This window comes from Rhinolophus sinicus, linkage group LG02, assembly GCF_036562045.2.
Source record: "Rhinolophus sinicus isolate RSC01 linkage group LG02, ASM3656204v1, whole genome shotgun sequence".
NCBI classification, from domain to species: domain Eukaryota; kingdom Metazoa; phylum Chordata; class Mammalia; order Chiroptera; family Rhinolophidae; genus Rhinolophus; species Rhinolophus sinicus.
Window position 1 is genome coordinate 19,265,016 of NC_133752.1, and position 18,794 is coordinate 19,283,809.

General features: G+C 35.8%; 1 pseudogene; it reads right to left on the bottom strand.

The window, feature by feature from the left end:
• Window positions 1-2,376: 2,376 nt before the first annotated feature.
• LOC109456660 (solute carrier family 25 member 43) overlaps window positions 2,377-18,794 on the bottom strand; it is a 28,935-nt pseudogene continuing 12,517 nt past the window's right edge.

Genomic DNA, 18,794 nt, shown 5'->3' on the forward strand with positions numbered 1-18,794 from the left:
TTGGTAAGGCCTCCAGCTATATCCAGCACTTGGGTGGGGCTAGAGATGGTGCTCTGTGGTCGGGCAGGGTCACAGTCCATGTTCCATTATCAGGTGGGGCTGTAGGCTATTGTCTACACAGTGTGGCTGTGTTACTAGCTGGGCTCCCTTCATGAGCAAAGCTGCAGGCTGTGTTCAAAATCAGGCAAGGTCCTAGGCTGGGCTCTGCAGCTGGGTGGTATGTAGGCCTTCCAGGGTCACTGTTAAGTCACCTTTGTTATACAGGGCTGGAGGTTATAGGTCACAGCTGGGCAGGACTGCTGGGTGCGTTCCCTGCTGTACAATATGCTCCATGGCTGCAGGGATTCTCTGATTAGGCTTCCTGATTAAGCAGGACTGGAGTCTATATTCAGCAGTAGGTGAGACTTCAAATTTGCTTTCCTTTCTGGGCAATGCCATAGCATGAGATCTAGCACTTGCACTCTTCCCTGGCTGGTGACCCAAACCATGCAGAACTGCCCAATAAGCTCCACAGCAGACAGAGTCACAGCATGACTGCAAATGGGCAGTCACTGGCTGGGATTTCAGCTCGGTTATAACTTCAAGGAGGAATGGGTCTGCCAAGTTCTGAGTGTTGGTTGCTGTAATCCTTATACTCTTCTCTGTTTCTACATGATCCTTAGTGGGTAAACCTGTCAGATTTCTCCAGTGATTCCTCTGAGGGAAGAGCTAAGTGGGCCACAGGGGAAGGGCCCTGCAATACTTGGGGAGCTAGGTGTACACTTTGGGCTCCTTTTGCCACTAGATAAACCATAGACCTAGTGAGACCCTCTCAGAGGTTGCTGTGTGGGCTTGTGGGAGGGGTCGATGTGGTCAGTAGCTGCCTCTTTTCCTTCTAATATGGTCCTTTTAGGTCTCCATGTTTCAGGGGGGTGATTCAGCCTTGCCTCTAGGTTCTGGGATTTTCACAATGGTACCTTGTTGATGGATCGTTGATAGTTGGTCCTCTTGTGATGGGGACTTAATTCAGGAACATCATATGGCGCCATCTTGATGATGTCATTCCTACTTTTTTTTTTTGGCTTTTATCTTCCATGGGACATCCTCATTCTCTATTTATAGAAATCATTTTAGTTCTTCAATATCCAGTTCATTTTTCTTTTTCTTTATTAAATATTGTCTATCTACATTAGACTCCTTCCAGTTCCCCGTAGTCCAGAAATGTGTCCTTTTTTGTGTCGTGTTATATTCTAAATGCCAAATACAATTGATAGTACGTTATATGTTTAATGAATATTATTATTCTTTCATTGGAAAACAACTTTAATAGGGAAAAATATTGTCAACATACTGAAAGTGTGTGTATGTGTATAAATTAGCATCTTAATACTAGATATTGTTTTTTAAATGTATAGATAGGCACTATTCAAAAGTACAGTTATATAAACTTGACATTGAATCCCTAAGGCAGAACAATCCAAAATTTTATTTAAAAAAAAATCTAATAGAGATGATTAGTCTGAAGAATTTGTGCAGTTACTTTGTGTGTGTGTGTGTGTGTGTGTGTGTGTGTGTGTGTGTCTGTGTGTGAAACATTCTATTTGATGCTTTCTAGGCAACTGGAACATCTCGTAAGAATAACTTAAGTTGACGATTTTAAGTGTAGGCTTTCAAAGCAAATTAAAAAGGCAGAGAATTATGGCCACTTATACTGTATATAACTTCAATTGGAAGAAGGTCTTTTGGGGCATAATTAAGCAGTCATGGTAAAAACTGCCTTCTTGAAACACAAGATTCTCAGCCTAGGATACTTCAAGTTTAAATAAGGGATGGTTCTACATGTGATACCTTTTAAATGTCTACAGTGATAACTTTTAAATGTTAAACATTTTCATTTAGCTTCTGATAAGGCATAATTGACACTGTGGTGTGTGTACTCAGAAGTCAGCAGAGATTATTAAGTTCCAGAATGATTATACTGGGGAGTCTTGGGTGAAATTGTGCGAAACTAGACCCACATGTGTTAGTGCAAGCTATTGTTATGTCTCCATGAATGTGCGCTCAGTGTGGTCTCTGCTCAGCCCTTTCCACTACATGTTACTTTGAAGTGTTGTGGCAATGCCCTTTCTTCGGTGTTGTGTAATGGCACATATCATTACTGTTAACTTTTGTTATAAAATCTGATGGTATGCCATCAGGAGATGGTCATATTGGGAAACTGCCTGGTGCAGGTACTCCCAGGGACATCAGTTTGGAGCTCAGAGGTGGCGTATGGCTTAATTTTTTCATTTCCAAGAGCAGCAGACAGGGGTACCCCGCTGTCATTCCAGGTGTGCACAACGCTATATTTATTTTTTTATTGCAACATGCCTTCAGTCAATGTACTTCTAGTTCTATTCAGTTTTCAAGAGTTGGTGTTATACACATTAGTTTTTTAGTTTTGAAGAACTTCTTTCATTCCCTTAATTCCTGGGTCTTCAAACTCTGATCCATCCCTGGGGTAAATTTACAGCTCAGAGGAGACAGTGTAACCATTTTGGTAAAGACAGATTCTCTTGAAGAACTCAAAGGTGCCAAACATAATTCCAAAATACGGAACTATCTTCATTCAGAAAGTTGGCTGCCAATCCATTCCAGAGTCCCAGTACCCGCTGGGACTTCACTATCTGCAGGAAGCAGTCCACGGCTTCTGAAAAATGGACAGGTACTCCTCCACTGGGGGGGAGGTCGGGGTTATGAGTCTATATCTTCCTCTTCACTGTATCAAAGGGAAAGGAGAGAGTCTGGATCACTGCAGCAGCCAGGCAGACATTGGCCAAGTTCTGGAGGAGAGGGAAGTGATCTCGGGGCCCATTCCAAATTTTCTCCAGGTTTGTGTAAACTAGAAGAGAGCCTGCAGACAAAGGGAGAGCACCTAAAACTATAAGGGAATCCCCTCGTTAAAGGGCCAGGAGTCCTTCCTGTTGATAAACAGTACAAAAAGCATGGAGGAATACCATGAAAGACGGTTCCAGCATGTTCTGCATAATTAAGCAGGTTTTGATGAGGTGTAGGGTACATCACAGTGGTGGAAACTATTCCTGCTAGACTTCCTGCCATGATGGCTCTCCACTGAGACATATGGCCTAGGTCACCCATGGAGAGTACAATGAATTTGCGGTAGGCAGTGAGCTGCATGGCAGTGTAAGGGAAAAGGCACAAACCACCACATTTGCATTCCACAGGGCCCAGGACCCTATACCCACCATACTCTGAGAACCTGCAGCCCATGATCCATAGCCAGGTCCTTGCATGGTGCTGACCTGGGCCAGCACGTTGGTGAGCTTTAGCTGCACTGTGAAGCTCAAGCTGAGTGGTCCTAGCAGCCCTCTGGCTGCTGGTCAGCCCTCCTGCTGCCACATCACCATCGTGCCACACTGGCCAACCCTTGGCCTGGGACACAACATGGCTCCTGGGCTCCTGAGTGCTGGGTGGAAGTGCAGGACATGCTCCACACCCCTGAGCACTTAATGAATATTATTGAATTGATGCTTTCGGCAAATTAAGTGTTCTATAAAGATAGTCATATTAAGCCTTTCAAGAAATAAAATCTGTTGCTTTATCATGTGCTAAAGTATAATATAATAAATTAGCAAACAGAGTTTTAATTTGAATGAAATAAATTTAGTAGTTAAAATCGATAATTTTAACTTATATTTTAAACCTCAGTAATGACTGATAAGCAAACTTGTATCAAAAGCAAAATCACCTCTGAAATATCTTATGGCCAAAAAGATATATATATATATATATATATATATATATATATATATATATATATATATTTATATTTATATATATATATATATTTATATTTATATTTATATTTATATTTATATACATAATGTAATATAATATATATGTATATGTATTATATGTATTATATATTTATATATTATTATCTATCATATATCATATATTGTATGTATATATCTAATTGTAAATAATACTTTCATTTGTTACATTCTGTAATTCCTTTTGAACAGATATCACTATATAGGAAATTTACATTCAAGTATATATTTTTTCCTTGCACATGAACATCCTGCTATCTATTGTGCATCTGTTAATTCAGATGATAGCAATGCTTAGGGAAGAAAGAATGAGAGAGAGAGAGAGAGAGAGAGAGAGAGAGAGAGAGAGAAAAGAAAACAGAAGAAAAGAGAAAAGAAAGAAAGGAAACTAAATGCATTATACGCTATTTACTTTTTTTAAAAGTTTTCTTTATATGCACATTAGTTACATTTTTATTTTCTTTACTAATTCGAAACATTCATTTTATGACTTTATTTCCAGAGAACAGATGCCAATGATGTAAAATCAAGAATAGCCCATGTGTTAAATTGTTTTGAGAAATACATGGAGCCTCTAGTACTAAATTCAAGGAAAATGACTTAAGTTACTACCTGACATACTAGAACACAATAATGTGGAAACACATGAAACAACTGCTAGAAATAATAGCCAAAGTTTATGTTACAAAAATATTGCAAATTAATTAATGCTTAAATGTATAGGCCCATTCTCAAATGCTCTGACTTTTTTACATATAATTATATAGTCAATACTCAAATTATTTTTCTGAGGAAAGTGAAATATGAAGGCTTACTTTTTCACTTACACTTCTTAAAACTCAATTTCAAATCTGATATTTAATCTAAAGTTGAGTATAGACAAAAGTATCATCTTTCTTATAGCCAAATAATTTTATGTTCATTTATTTTTAAATACTACTTAATAATTAAAGCTAAAAAAAGTCATCTCTGCAAATTTCCTATTAAACCTATGTCTGTAATTTTTTTTATAATAAAATAAAGGATAGAAAATACCTGTATTTGTAGTGATAATGTTCGAGTTCCACTATAGTGACCGTGATCTCCATGAACTAAATCAGAAGTTGTATGTATATATGAAAATATTGACATTATTAAGCTTTGGCATAGGCATGCCAAAATAATGGATCCTTGCACCCTTTACCATGTAACACCCAAGACTCAACACAAACTACCTAGAAGATTATTGATAAAACATTTAACCTGACTTATGAAAATATATAATTTCAGATATAATCTCAAATGTGCTATTTTTTTTAATGAGAGTGAACTACAAGTAATTTGACTCTTAACTGAATAGATTCAGTAACTACTCATTTATAGTACCTTAACCACCATCACTTTAATCATTGTGCGCTTCTTGAGTGAACAGAAGCCTGGGTCATCATATCTGTCTATCTCTTACGAAGTTTCAAGAGGTAGAACTTCAAGGATCTAATGATAGAAATAAAAGTGTACAACAAGATCAAGCAAAAGAATAAATGGAGATGCCTAGAAGTTGAGGTTGTCTCTCATCTCCATGGTGTCAGTGGGATGTTTGTATTTTGGTTTCCTTTTAGCGAACATTACCTTTATGTCATCCATTCTGAAGAAAATGATTACTCCTGCTAAAGCAAAAATAAATCATACCCCTGAGATCTCTGAATTTTTATTTTATTGACATGGTAGCTTCTGAAGATACCAGTACTTCTACAATCCAAAATGCTATTGTTCTTTCCATGACAAAATCAACCATATCATAAAAAATAGTAGGAAAAAAATGCACAATTACCAATTCCATGATGATGAAATTTGCAATACACATTTTTGGTTAAAATTTCTTCTACACTTTTACAATGATTTTATGAACATTTGCATGATTTTCTACTACTGAGGGATAGTACATAATTTGAGGCATCACCAAACCTTAGTAACATAGGCATCGAATTTTCACCTTTTTCCAAGAACTGTATTTTTCGTATCTTGGACATAACACAAAATATTTGTTAATAAAGAATATAAAGACATTGTATTTTAAAATGGTAGTCAGAATAGCATTTCTCTTTCATAAGACCTACATGCTTCGTTGCTGGTTTTAATTCTCAGACTGTCAACTAATTATGCTTGATTTGTGATTTGACAAGTATTGAATTATCCATGCATCATCAGATGCCACAGGTTGAATTTTTAAGTCCATTCATTAGTATTTATAAACAATTTTACTTTATGCCACACTGTCATGTTAACAGATGGCATATGTAGTTGGCAAATAAGTCTTCTTAATTCCACTCATCTCCTCCTCTTCTGAGTCCCTCCTTGTTATATATTGTACCATTAGTGCTTGAATCTGGTATTCCCTCTTTGCCAAGTACTCATTTAAGTTCATATATTCCCTGTCCTATTACCATTGCTTCATTGCTCTGGCCTTCTGTTTCAGAATCTCTTTCCACCTGCTTTATTATGAATGCTTTACTAAATATATTTTTCTCTGTGTATATATCTGTCTCTTTATTCCTTTCTCTCCCACTCTTTCAAATATAAAATTGATCCAAAGATCCTATAGTAGTATAATAACTGTTAGCTTTGTTCCAAGGTTATACCATTGTCTGTCTATATCTTAATATCCTAATAAACCTATTTAATGTGTATGTTCAGCTCTGTTAAACCACATTTTACTCTTTTCCTTAGTGTATTTTCTCTCTCTCTCTCATTTCTTTTGTTGTATACTGCTCCCTCCGAATTACAATTTGTTTTTAATTGAGATTGACCTTCCCCTCCCCACCGCCCCCAGTTGGTTAAGATAAATAACTCTTTCCAATAAGACCTGTCTTTTGTCTCACTTTCGCTGATGATAAGTTATCTTGGGATGGCCGAAAGAATTTTTCAAATCTGCTAAGGAGATTCGCCAAAAAAGAGATACATTTTGTTTAGGTTTAGATTGACATATCCATGGGCTTGCAGTCACTTCCATGATTAGTATTACTAGCTATATGCATGTAGAAAGGATTCCAGAGTGTTTGTATATATTTGCAAAACCAGAAATCACGTGAAAATGCTCTGTAAAACTAGGATTTAAAGTATGTAAGCGGTAGAAGGGGAGAAAAGTTTAAATTATGTGGAGCAGAAAGTAATCTGTGGGAAGTTCATATAATCATTAGATGTGCGATTGTTAAGAGAAGGATTTGTTGCTCAACAAGTCAAAATAGAAACTCTCTTGTTAGTAACATATTCAATTATTCAGCCCTTTCTTAAGGAGCCCACCATTATATTTTATCAGTGTCAGATCCTAAAATATTTGGATTCAGTCCTTCCTACACAGTTTTTCTTTATATGAGTGAATTGCCAATATGTTAAAATAGGAATGTTTTTGATGCACTTAGCATATCTGAACCATTTTTAAATATATAGTTCAGTGGCATTAAGTATTTACAAAACTTACAAACTGAAATTCTGTACCCATTAAATGATAACTCTTCGTTACCTCTTCCCCCAGCTACTGGCAACCACCATTCTATTTACTGTTGCAATGAATTTGACAACCCTAAATACCTCACATGAGTGAAATCATACAGTGTTTATCCTTTTATGACTGGCTTATTTTACTTAGCATCATTTTTTCAAGATTTATCCATGTAGCATGTGTCAGAATTTCGTTTCATTTTAAAGGTGAATAATATTCAAGTATATATACATATATATATGTATATACACACACACATTGGAATATTATTATATACATTGGAATATATATATATATATATATATATATATATATATATATATATACACACACACACACATATATATGTGTATATATATATATATGTATATATATATATATCCCATTTTGTTTATTCTTTCATATGTCTAGAGACACTTGGGTTGCTTCCACGTTTTTGGCTCTTATGAGTAATGCTGATATAAATATTGGTGTATAACTATCTGTTTGAGTCCCTATTTTCATTTTTTTTTTAAAGTATATACCCAGAACTAGAATTTCTGGATCATATAGTAATTCTGTTTTTTAATTGTTTGAGGAATCAATATACAAGGCAATTTTTAAATTAAATTTTCTGCTTTCTTATGGAAAAAAAAGAATCCAAAAATCCAGGAAGATCACCTTGTCTTTCTGCCATGGCAGAGGTTCTTCTGTAGCAAAGAAGATGCTTAGTCCATCACAGAGAGCGTGAGTCTTTCAGTTAGACACAAGCCCCTTTTGTACAACACTCCACTGTATTACTTGTTTGCCCCTTACAAGTACATATTTTTGAGACCATGGCCTCGAGCATAAGAGAATCAGTATAAAAAGAGTGATAAAGAAAGTAGGAAAAAGGAAGAAAACCACGAGTACAAATGTGCTGGTGATGGGCTAGACTTGGAGGGGAGAGGGCTATAACAACAGGTAAAAGATTTAAAGAAATTATATATAAGAGGAAAAAATGTCCATAAATATTGGGGTTGACTATTTTAGAATGATTTATGAATGTGTATGAAATTGTGTGGTCATGGTTTAGTTAACTAACATCAGTTTCCCAACATCCTGGCTCAACTTTCAGTTTTCATATTAGCTGTACATAATTATATAAAGTACAAACTTTGCCACTAGGTCTTGAGTCCACAAATGGCTATGTAATTAACAGATGTACAGCGTAATCAGTGGCTAATTATGCCATTTCTTTCAAATTTTGTCAGTGATGGTTATGCACATCTGTTAGATCATGCACAGACAGGAAAGCATGTGGTTGTGTTGTCTCCGTGTCTTCCAGTGGTAAATCCACATGGCATTTTGCAAAACTGGATAATCAAAAGAGAAAATTGGCCAGCAAAGAAGGAAATGCAACAGAGAAACAAATTGATAATGCTGAAGTGAAATTTGAATAGAATTTAAGTGGAGTTACAGAAGAAAGGAATTGATTGTAGGAATGTTGAAATAGCCACCATTGAAGAAACTCTAGAGGAGGAACTTAATAAAGGCAAATTTTATCTACATAAATTAGAAATTTGTTGTGATGAAAAAATCAACATGTCCCAGAAGAAGTGATGCTGATGAAACACACACACACACATAGGGAAAATCTTCACATTTAAGAAATTCCTGGAAATTTTTTATGACATTGAAAGTGTAAAGGATAACATGTTGGAAACTGATCCATGCTTAGAATTGCATATGCTAATTTGCAGAGGCTACAAAAGATCTTCACTCCATATTCAAAATTACATGAAAAGGAAGGAAGCACTCTTGGTGAGGTTTTTACAAATAAACAAAACTTTAATTCTCAGTGTTTCTAATATTCTAATTGTGTACTAAATAGTTTCCCTTGTTTCTATTATCTATATATGTATAATTGTCAATAAAAAAAACCTTTAATATTTGACATTTTTAAAGTTCATACAATAATCATAATTTTTCCTCATTGGTCATTAAGATAGCTTAGGATGACTTCAGTTTACGGGATCATTTAAATGTCTTTGCTCATCCTTGTTTTTGAGATGGATAATCACAATGCAAAGTAAATGTACTAGTAGAATGTAGACACACTTTAGAATAAAAATGGGCTGAGTTATAGCTTAAGCATCGGCATTTTATACAATGCAATTTGGGGCAGGGTATTCAATCCTTGTAAACTTATTATCTTCATCATTGAAGTAGAAAGAACAAGCTACTTGTTAGGAAGATTACTGTACAGTGACTATTACAAGATTTATTAAAGTAAGTGTTCAATTAGTAAGTATTGTAATTGGTTATTTAGACTTTTTAGGTAGTTTGGAGAAGATAACAAAAGTGTGAGTAAAAGGCCAAAAGGTTTGGACTTTATGTTGTGGTAAAGAGAAAGTCATTGGGGATCTTATACAATGGGACATGATTAATTAGTGCCTTGTGAAGATTAACCAGGAAATACTGGGCATGATGGATTAGAGAATAAAAGGCCTAATGGCAAAGTATAACTTTGGAGTGTAAAACAATTAAACAGGTATATGTTGATAAGACAAATTAGTAAGCCCTTGATAAGCATTATTCAATGTATAAAATCTAACGATAAATAACGTATATTTGTTTAATGCATTTAATAATGATTTAAACTATTGGTAAAACTATGATTGGAGAAAATCTTGGAAGGCCTTATGTGTTCTCATAAGAATGTAATTATTTCACCCGTGTATTCCATGAATTTTAGACAGGGTTTTTCCAGTGGGATTTTTATGAATTTCTTTTCAATGGCATCCATATTAGTCAGGGAGAATTAACTGCTATAACAAATGACCCAGAATCACTGTGGCTTACCAAAATAAAAGTTCATTTCTCAGACCAGAGAGAGTCTGTAAGGCAGGGACAAGGCTTGTTTAATCATATTGTTGTGCGATATTCTATGGCACCAGAATTCTCCATTGGAGTCTCCCCATTTGGAGGAACTGAGAAGAGGGGTCTAATGGGAAATAATAGAGGCTAGACCCACAAGTAACATACATTGCATTAGCCAGAATCCAATCAATAGACCAGGAAAGTATAACATGAACATGTAGAATTGTCTCTATCCAGGGAAATACATTTTGGGGTTACTTGAAATATGCGTGTTGACGTTGTCCTGACACTTGTTTCCCTAAAAGAAGTTTTCAGAGGGAATTTCAAGAATGTGACATCTGAACAAGGGATAATATGTTAGGGATAATATGTAACCAAACAACTATTGTTTTATATCAGAGTCCTAATGTCTGCTAGGATCTTTTAAAATCAGAAAGATGTGACAAAAAAATGGAATAGATAACAGTGTGTATCTTAATGAAAAGAGTCATTAAGAAGCCAAGGATGACAAAAATTCAATCCCAGGATTTTTAAGTAAAGAAAGGAAAAAAACAACTGAATTTCACAGATGAGATTAGAGATCTGAAAACGTATAGATTACCTATAAATAGGGTCAAATTATACATCAGTTTTTGTGGCCAAAATCCAGTTACAGTTGTAGTCCCAGCAAAATTAAGTACCAAACGTGTCCCAGTTTGGACGATGAATATTATGATTATTTTGCTCAGAAAGGTGTAACTAAGGGAATTTAATCAAGTAAATTTGAGCTGATTTTTAAAAGAGTATTGCCTAATTAACTTTTTAAGCTAAAAATTGCTTAATAAGATTAACCAAATTAATTGAATAGGTCTATCCTCAAAAAGACTTTACTTTTGGCAAAAGAGTTAGAGTTATAGCATCTTAGAAACGGGTTCCATACAACAAGGATATGTCAGTGTACCTACAACAATAGGAGAGATATTTCAGAATAAATTGAAGCAGCCATGCAGTCTGCTGAGTAGAACTATCCCTACAGTAAATATGAATGAATTACAAATGACTTGAAGACATTGGTCATTAATATCTTCAATGGATTCTCCTTGCTGTGATTGTGTGCTTCACCCACGATGTATTGATCAGAATTGTCTTCCCAACAGAGCCTTTTCACTGGAAGAACTTGCATTGATCTTCAACATATACATTTTATTAAGTTTGCCAGTTATGCTATTTTAATGATATAAGAAATTGAACCCTTGGATTTTATATCAGTCATTTTTGTTTGGTTAGCATGAGTCAGGTCCTCTTGAAAACAACAGCATCTAGGGATAGTGGAAAATATTTTCAGAGCCTGAAAAGTTGAGACCAAGAGCCTAGTCCTATTCCACCCACAAAATTATCTTCCCGAGGTCCTTATTAAAGAACCAGCTTCTCTCTCTGGATGGAAAATATATATGTATATATATATATATGTATGTATATATATATATATACACACACACACATATATATGCATATATCTGTATATATATATTAGTTTCATTTGGTCAACACTGATGTTCAAAGGAATGAAAAGAACCCATGAAGGTAATTTATTAAAAAGCTATTCTCATTAAACTTAAGTATTTGTAGATTTCAGGATTTTTTTTTTTTTTTTTGTGGTCAGCTCTTATGTCATATAAATCTAAATGAAAATAGAAAGATGATGGAACCTACAAAAAATAAGTGTAGGCCTGCCTTATACTTTAATTATAAGAAAGCACATATTATAGTCAGAAATTTGAAAGCACCTCGGAAGTCTGCAGTGAATATTTTCAATGAAACAGTAATGGCTGAATTCTAATGACAGTCAGAGTGAGATTTCACAAACCATATTTAGTTTGAAGGAAAAAGCATTAGTGCTTATGTGACAAAGCCGATAAAGTCATCACAGCCCTGTAATGTTAGAAGAAATTTAATGATTCCCAATCATTTCCTTCCAATTGGATTACTCTGTAGACTTCAGAGCATATTCAAAACCAGCTTCCTTCCTGATGAAGACTTTATGTGCTATATAAGTCAAGACAACAGATATTTCAATGACAAAGGAGACAGCAAGGAGAGGTGGCAATGCCAGGCCAAGCAGACACGAAACCCAAACGTGTTCAGTTTTTGTAACAATTTTTTAACTGGCATCTCCAACATTAGAGAAATGACAAAAAACTGACACAAACAAGGGTAGTGAATCATAATTGATGTTTGTCAAATAAGAACAGAAAAGAGACACACTAGATAGGCTTTTGGCATTTGCACTTAGAATTTGTTGAGGGAGCATCATGCCGAGAGATGGAGAAGGAGGAATGAATATATTGAGAGAGAAAGAAAGAGAATATGAATGGTTGTGCCTTTAGTACAGTAATGTAATTGCTAGTTTGGAGATAAATTACTTCTCTGTGTATATTGGGATGTTTTGATTGATAGCAATAGCATAAAAGAAGGCATTAAATATTAAAAACGTATGAGTCATCTCTCTCTCTCTCTCTCTCTCTCTCTCTCTCTTTCACACAAACACGACACACATATACATATGCTTACACAAAATGTGCATAAAATTATACTTGAATGAAGACTTAAACTATTCATAATATTTGCATTTACGTATCTTTGTGCATAAAAAACTCTTATTTGTACTATATCAGCTATGGATAGCGTTATTTGAAAGGACTACACATATTTCATAATAGCAAGAGATGAACTTTTCATTATCCAAATATAAAGATGAATGTGAGGGATTTTTAAAAGTGCTGAAAAGTTGGTGAAATTATAGTTTGGGAAAAATTCAGTATAATTTTATTCTCAATTATTAACCTTGAAATCAGGAAAAGAAATGCTTCACTAAGTTCTCTTGATTTTGTTGGCCTAAAATTTTGCTATATAAATTAACTTTGCCTGGGTGAAATTAACATTTAATATTAACATTAAGGTATTGTTCATAATTCTATGCCATATACAGATTACTTTTAATTGTACTGATATATTTGAGAAACAGATAATTCAGGGAAGTGACAGAATGCATGGCCTAAACTTTTTTTGTATGTTATTTTTTTGACATTCAATATTATTTTATATTAATTATTATATTAATTATTTTATATTAATTTCAAGTGTACAGCATAGTGCTTAGACATTTATATAATTTAAGAAGTGATCCCCAGACTAGTACCGACCTGGCACTATTCAGTTACAGTATTACCATATTATTGATTATATTCCCTATGCTTTACTTTTACATCCTGTGATTATTTTATAACTACCAATTTGTATTTCTTAATCCCTTCCCCACCCATCTAGCACCCCGATAAATCTAGTACCCATCTGACACCATATACATAGCTATTACAATATTATTGACTATATTCCTTATGATATGCCCTACATCCCCATGACTATTTTATAAGAACCAATTTGTACTTTTTAATCTCTTCCCCTTTTTCAGCCACCCCTACTGATCAGGAAGCCATCAAAATATTCTCTGTATCTATGAGTTTGTTTGTTTCTGTTTATTTGTGTTTTTTTGGTTTGTTTTGTTGTTGAGATTCCACTTATAAGTGAAATCCTACGACATTTGTCTTTCTCTGTCTAACTTTCTACACTCAGCACAATACCTTCTAGGTACATCCCTGTTGTCACAGATGGCAAGATTTCATTCTTTTTTATGGCTGAGAAATATTCCATTGTATATTCTATGTACCACCTCTTTAACCATTCATCCACTCAGGGACACCAGGTTGCTTTCATATCTTGGCTGTTGTAAATAACACTGCAATGAACATATCAATGATCATGTCCTCTAGAAGTAGTGTTTTGATCCCAAAAGTAGGATTACTAAGTCCTTCATTGTCTCTTGTTATAGTCTTTGTTTTAAAGTGTTTTGTTTGGTGTAGATATTGCTACTCCAGATTTTCCGTTTGTTTGTTTCCATTGTCATGAAATATTTCTTTTTCCATCCCTTTACTTTCAGTCTGTATGTGTCTTTCGATCTGAAGTGAGTCTCTTGTAGGCAGTATGCATAAGGGTCTTGTTTTATTATTTATTTAGCCCCCTTATCTTTTGATTGGAACATTTAATCCATCTACATTGAAAGTGATTGTTGGTAGTTATGTGGTTATCACCATTTTATTATTCATATTTATTATTAGTATTATTTTGTCTTAAAAATGTTCTGTAAGATTCCTTGTAATACTAGTTTGGTGGAGAAGAACTCCTTTAGCTTTTCTTTATCTGGGAAGCTCTTTATCTGTCCTTTGATGTTAAATGATAGCCTTGCTGGGTGGAGTAATCTTGGTTGTAGGTCCTTGCTTTCAATATTTTTTGCCACTCCCTTCTGGCCTTCAAAGTTTCTGTTGAGAAATCAGCTGAGAGTCTTATGAGATTTCTCTTGTAGGTAACTAACTGCTTTTCTCTTGCTGCTGCTCAGATTCTCTTTGTATTTAACCATTGGCGTTTTAATTATGATGTGTCGTGGTGTTGGCCCCTTTGTCCATATCTTGTTTGGGACTCTCTGTGCTGTCTGGGCTTGTATGTCTGTATTTCCTTTGCCAGATTAGGGAAGTTTTTGTCCTTATTTCTTCAAATAGATTTCCAATTCCTTGCTCTCTCTCTTCTCCTTCTTGTACTTCTATAATGCAAATATTGGCTTGCTTGAGGTTGTCCCAGAGGCTCTGTAAACTCTCAAAATTTTTGTTTTATTCCTTTTTTTATTTTTTATTTTTTGCTGTTCTGATTGAGTGTTTTCTGCTACCTTCTAAATCTCTGATTCAATCTTCTGCTTCATCTAATTTACTGTTCATTCCCTGGAATGTATTCTTCAGGTCTTTTATTTTTTTTATTTTTTTATTTTTTTTTATTTCTGACAGGTTCTTTCTTGTATTTTCCATGTCCATTTTTATGTTTCCTATCTCTTTGTGGATGTTCTCTCTGAGATCATCGAGCATCCTTATAACCAGTTTTTGGAACTCTGCATCTGGTATATTGCTTATCTCATTTCTTTTTCTGGAGCTTTGTTCTGTTCCTTTATTTGAGACATGTTTGCTGTCTCCCCATTTTGGGTGCCTCCCTGGGTTTGTTCCTATATATTAGGCAGGGCTGCTATGTCTCCTGATCTTAGTAGAGTAGCCTTTAAGTAGTAGGTGTGCTGTGAGGCTCAGTGGCACACTTGTGTGGTACATTCTTCCTGGTCCACTTGTGTGGTACATTCCAGGTATATCCCTAGTGTGGGTTGTGTGTGCCCTTCTCTTGTAGTTGAGCCTTGGTTGCTGTTTGCTCGTCAATGGGAGGGATTGACTCCCAGGGTTATTGACTACAGTGGAGGAGCTGTTGTGCAGGAGCTGACCCTACAGAGCAGGATCTGCCTCAGCAGGGTTCTGGTGCCTGCACAATCTGCCCCTTGGGTGTGTCATACTTGGAGGCAGATTTGTGGTACTCCAGCTTGTTTTAAAACTGACTACTGGGAGCGCCAGCCCCAGGGCCACCTGTGAGGATACCTGCTGCAGGCCAAGTTCTTCTGCAGCCCGTGCCCCACCCCAGGCCACCCAGCAGGAGCCACATAGCAATCCACTGATGGCCACTCCCTGCATTGTGCTTGAAAGCACCTTGAGAGGCCAAACCATGAACCAAGGCCGTCTGCCACTAGTGCCAGGCTTAGGGATGCTTAACGAGAGGTACAGGTCATATTCAAGCCAGATGTTGCTTGTCTGGGTTCCATGAACCTTTGAGAGACCCTAGGAAAGTCTGCAGCATGAGCCAAGGCAGGCAGTTTTTATGAAAAAGCCACTGGAAGCGGCTTTGGTATGCCCGAGAAAGTTGGGTGGGCCAGGGTCTCAGAAGCACCAGTGTGTGGTGAATGAATGGTTCAGGCAGCTTGATGGAGACTCAGATATGGTTGCTGCCTGTGTCTGCCCACCAAGAAAGGGGAGGGCTCAACAAAATAATGGCTTCCACCACCTTCTCCTCCTGGGAGAAACCTGCCCCTCCAGCTCTTGGCCTAAAGCCTGGCAACTCAGTTTTTTCCTGTATGTCCCTGTTGCCTCTCTAGCTGCTGCCCCAGAGCTGGAGCTCAGAGACAGTGATTTCATCGGTAAGCCATAGGTGGTCTCTTTAAAAAGAGCACCTGGTACTCCAGCCACCCTCCCTCTCATTTGTCACAATCTCCACTGGTTTTCACAACCAGAAATAGTACAGTTCTCCCTGGTACTGGAACCCCAGGGTTGGGAGCCTGGTGTGGCACTGGGACCTCTTGCTTCTTCAGGAGGGAACTACACAGCCAACATATCCTTCCCAATTTTTAATGGTCACGTGCAAGTATGGCGCCAGCCTGTTCTGAGTTTCTGCCCCTTCTACCTGTCTTAAGGTGGCTTCTTCTGTATGTCCTTAGTTGTATGTCTTTGTTTCAGCAAGATTTTAGGTGATTCTCCATGATGATTTCTTTGTAGTTTAGTTGTAATTTGGATGTGGTTATGAGAGAAGGTAAGCACAGCATTTACCTACTGTGCCATCTTGACTGGAACTCTCCATGGTCTAATCTTTTCTAAAGAAGTGTAACTACAAATAGTAATAATAAAAAAGATCAGTTGATATCTCAGAACAAAATCTCTAAGCAAAAGAAGATTAGTATGATAGGTTAAATATTTAAAATCATTTTAATAAACAAGCAGACTTAACAAAACTCCTGTTGGTTGAATATAAACTATATTGGAGCTAGAAATTTGTTTCTAATTTTGTATAATTGAAATTGTTGTGGGTCCAATGAAGTTCAGAAAACTGCTACAATCTTATTCATTATTTGACTTTGTATCACAATGACATGTCTGCCTTAACTGAGATGGAAGTTAAGATAATTATGGTGAGTTATGTACAGATGGTCTGACACCATAACATGAGTTATCTGCTTCACCAATAGTGCTCCTTTCAGCATCCTGCTTAAATTATCTCAAAGACTTTGAGGTTTTATTTAATCCAGAGCCCTATCTTCAAAATAGCTCATTATCAAAGGCCATGTTTCAGGGGTTTTCTAAATCCCCCGAATTAAAACCATTACAAATATGTTCTTTTCTTGAATTCCTTAAAACCTGTGAAATTTTTATAACAATGTTTCTTAAAATTTCCATGTTTCTATTCCATCCATGTTCCTTGTAGGTCACAGCAGCTATATCTTTGTCTACCCAGACCAACTCTACCAGAGTCGCACTAATAGATTATCTTATATCACTACCATTTTATATCCTGTTCACTACCTTCATAAAAGGGTCAGGCTTAGTCCCAGTTCTCCTAATACCTGGTCTAGAATTCTCTTTATTCCATCAAAATCCATGTCTTATTTCCATATGATCTTTTTTATTTTTTCATTTTTATTTTAAAATTTCAAGTCGCTAAAATGGAACATTAATTCAATAATGAACTTTGATTGGATGTCACATGAAACATATCCCAGATAAGACAATGCATTATCCAGCCAAAATAAGTCCTAGGGTGAAATGTTTGCATCATATGGCTCCAAACTGTTTTGTGACAATTCCTATGAAAAAGGTAAACATATGTGTTTCATCTACGAGTATGAAGAGCACTGTCCTTGGTTCTCTTGAAATAATAAACATGTAGAACAACAATAGAGTCACAGGAGACATTTTCTCAGAGGAAGAATATCCTAAGTTCTATAAGTATATGGATCTAGAGGGAAGAGGACAGGCTGCTTTTAGAGATTGGAATAATTTAGGTATAGGATGAGAGAGGAAAGGTGATGGGAGCAAGGATAAGAGTGAAAGAAGTATGCATTGATGATTGTGTTCAGTGTGTTATTTCATGAGTATTCAATTTTATTAGAATAGAATTTTCATATTTGAAAGAGAACAGAAATACTTACCTATGCACGTTGTAGATAATTTAAAAAACTTATGTGATCTCAAGAATCTCTATTTTTTAAAAGCATTAATTATTACTTAAACATTATTTACTTAATAACATTATTACTTAAACATTCAAACTTAAACGTTAGTTTCATTTGATTTGGTTTTGTTTTACTCGGAGTCATAGAGATTTGCTGTTTTTAAGTGCAAACTCCTTGACTCTTTAATTAGTAATTTATTTTTTAGGGGTTGGGTAGTTAGATTCCTTTTCTTGTCCGAATAATGGGAAATGAGAACACTGAGACAATGACAATATATAGCAGGGGCAAGACAAAAAATTGCTGTGGTTTATCAATCTAGTCTTTCACAAGTTGTTTATGTTGCTCTGCCTCCCACTGCTGCCACTTGAATTTCTCTGAAGAGGACCTGCCATATGATACCTACAGACCACTCACTTACCCACCGCTTGTATTTCAAACCTCAGGTTGTGAATCGTTTTTTATATAAAGTCTCTGTCGCAACTACAATCTTGTAATTAATTCCTTTTGACCCCACACTTCTCTGACCAAACAGGATTAGGTGTTTCCTCTGCTTCCATATTCTTGCTATATCACTCATCACACTGAATTTGATTTATCTGTCTTCCTTACTGGACTAGGGACTTTTTGAGGGTCAGGTGTTCTGATCCTGAGGCTCTTAGTTCACTAATTGGCATAGAAAAGTTTTATGTATAATCATAAACCATGGACAATATGCTTAGCTCTGGGCTACATGCACATTAATTTTTTTTCATTGAATAAATTGACT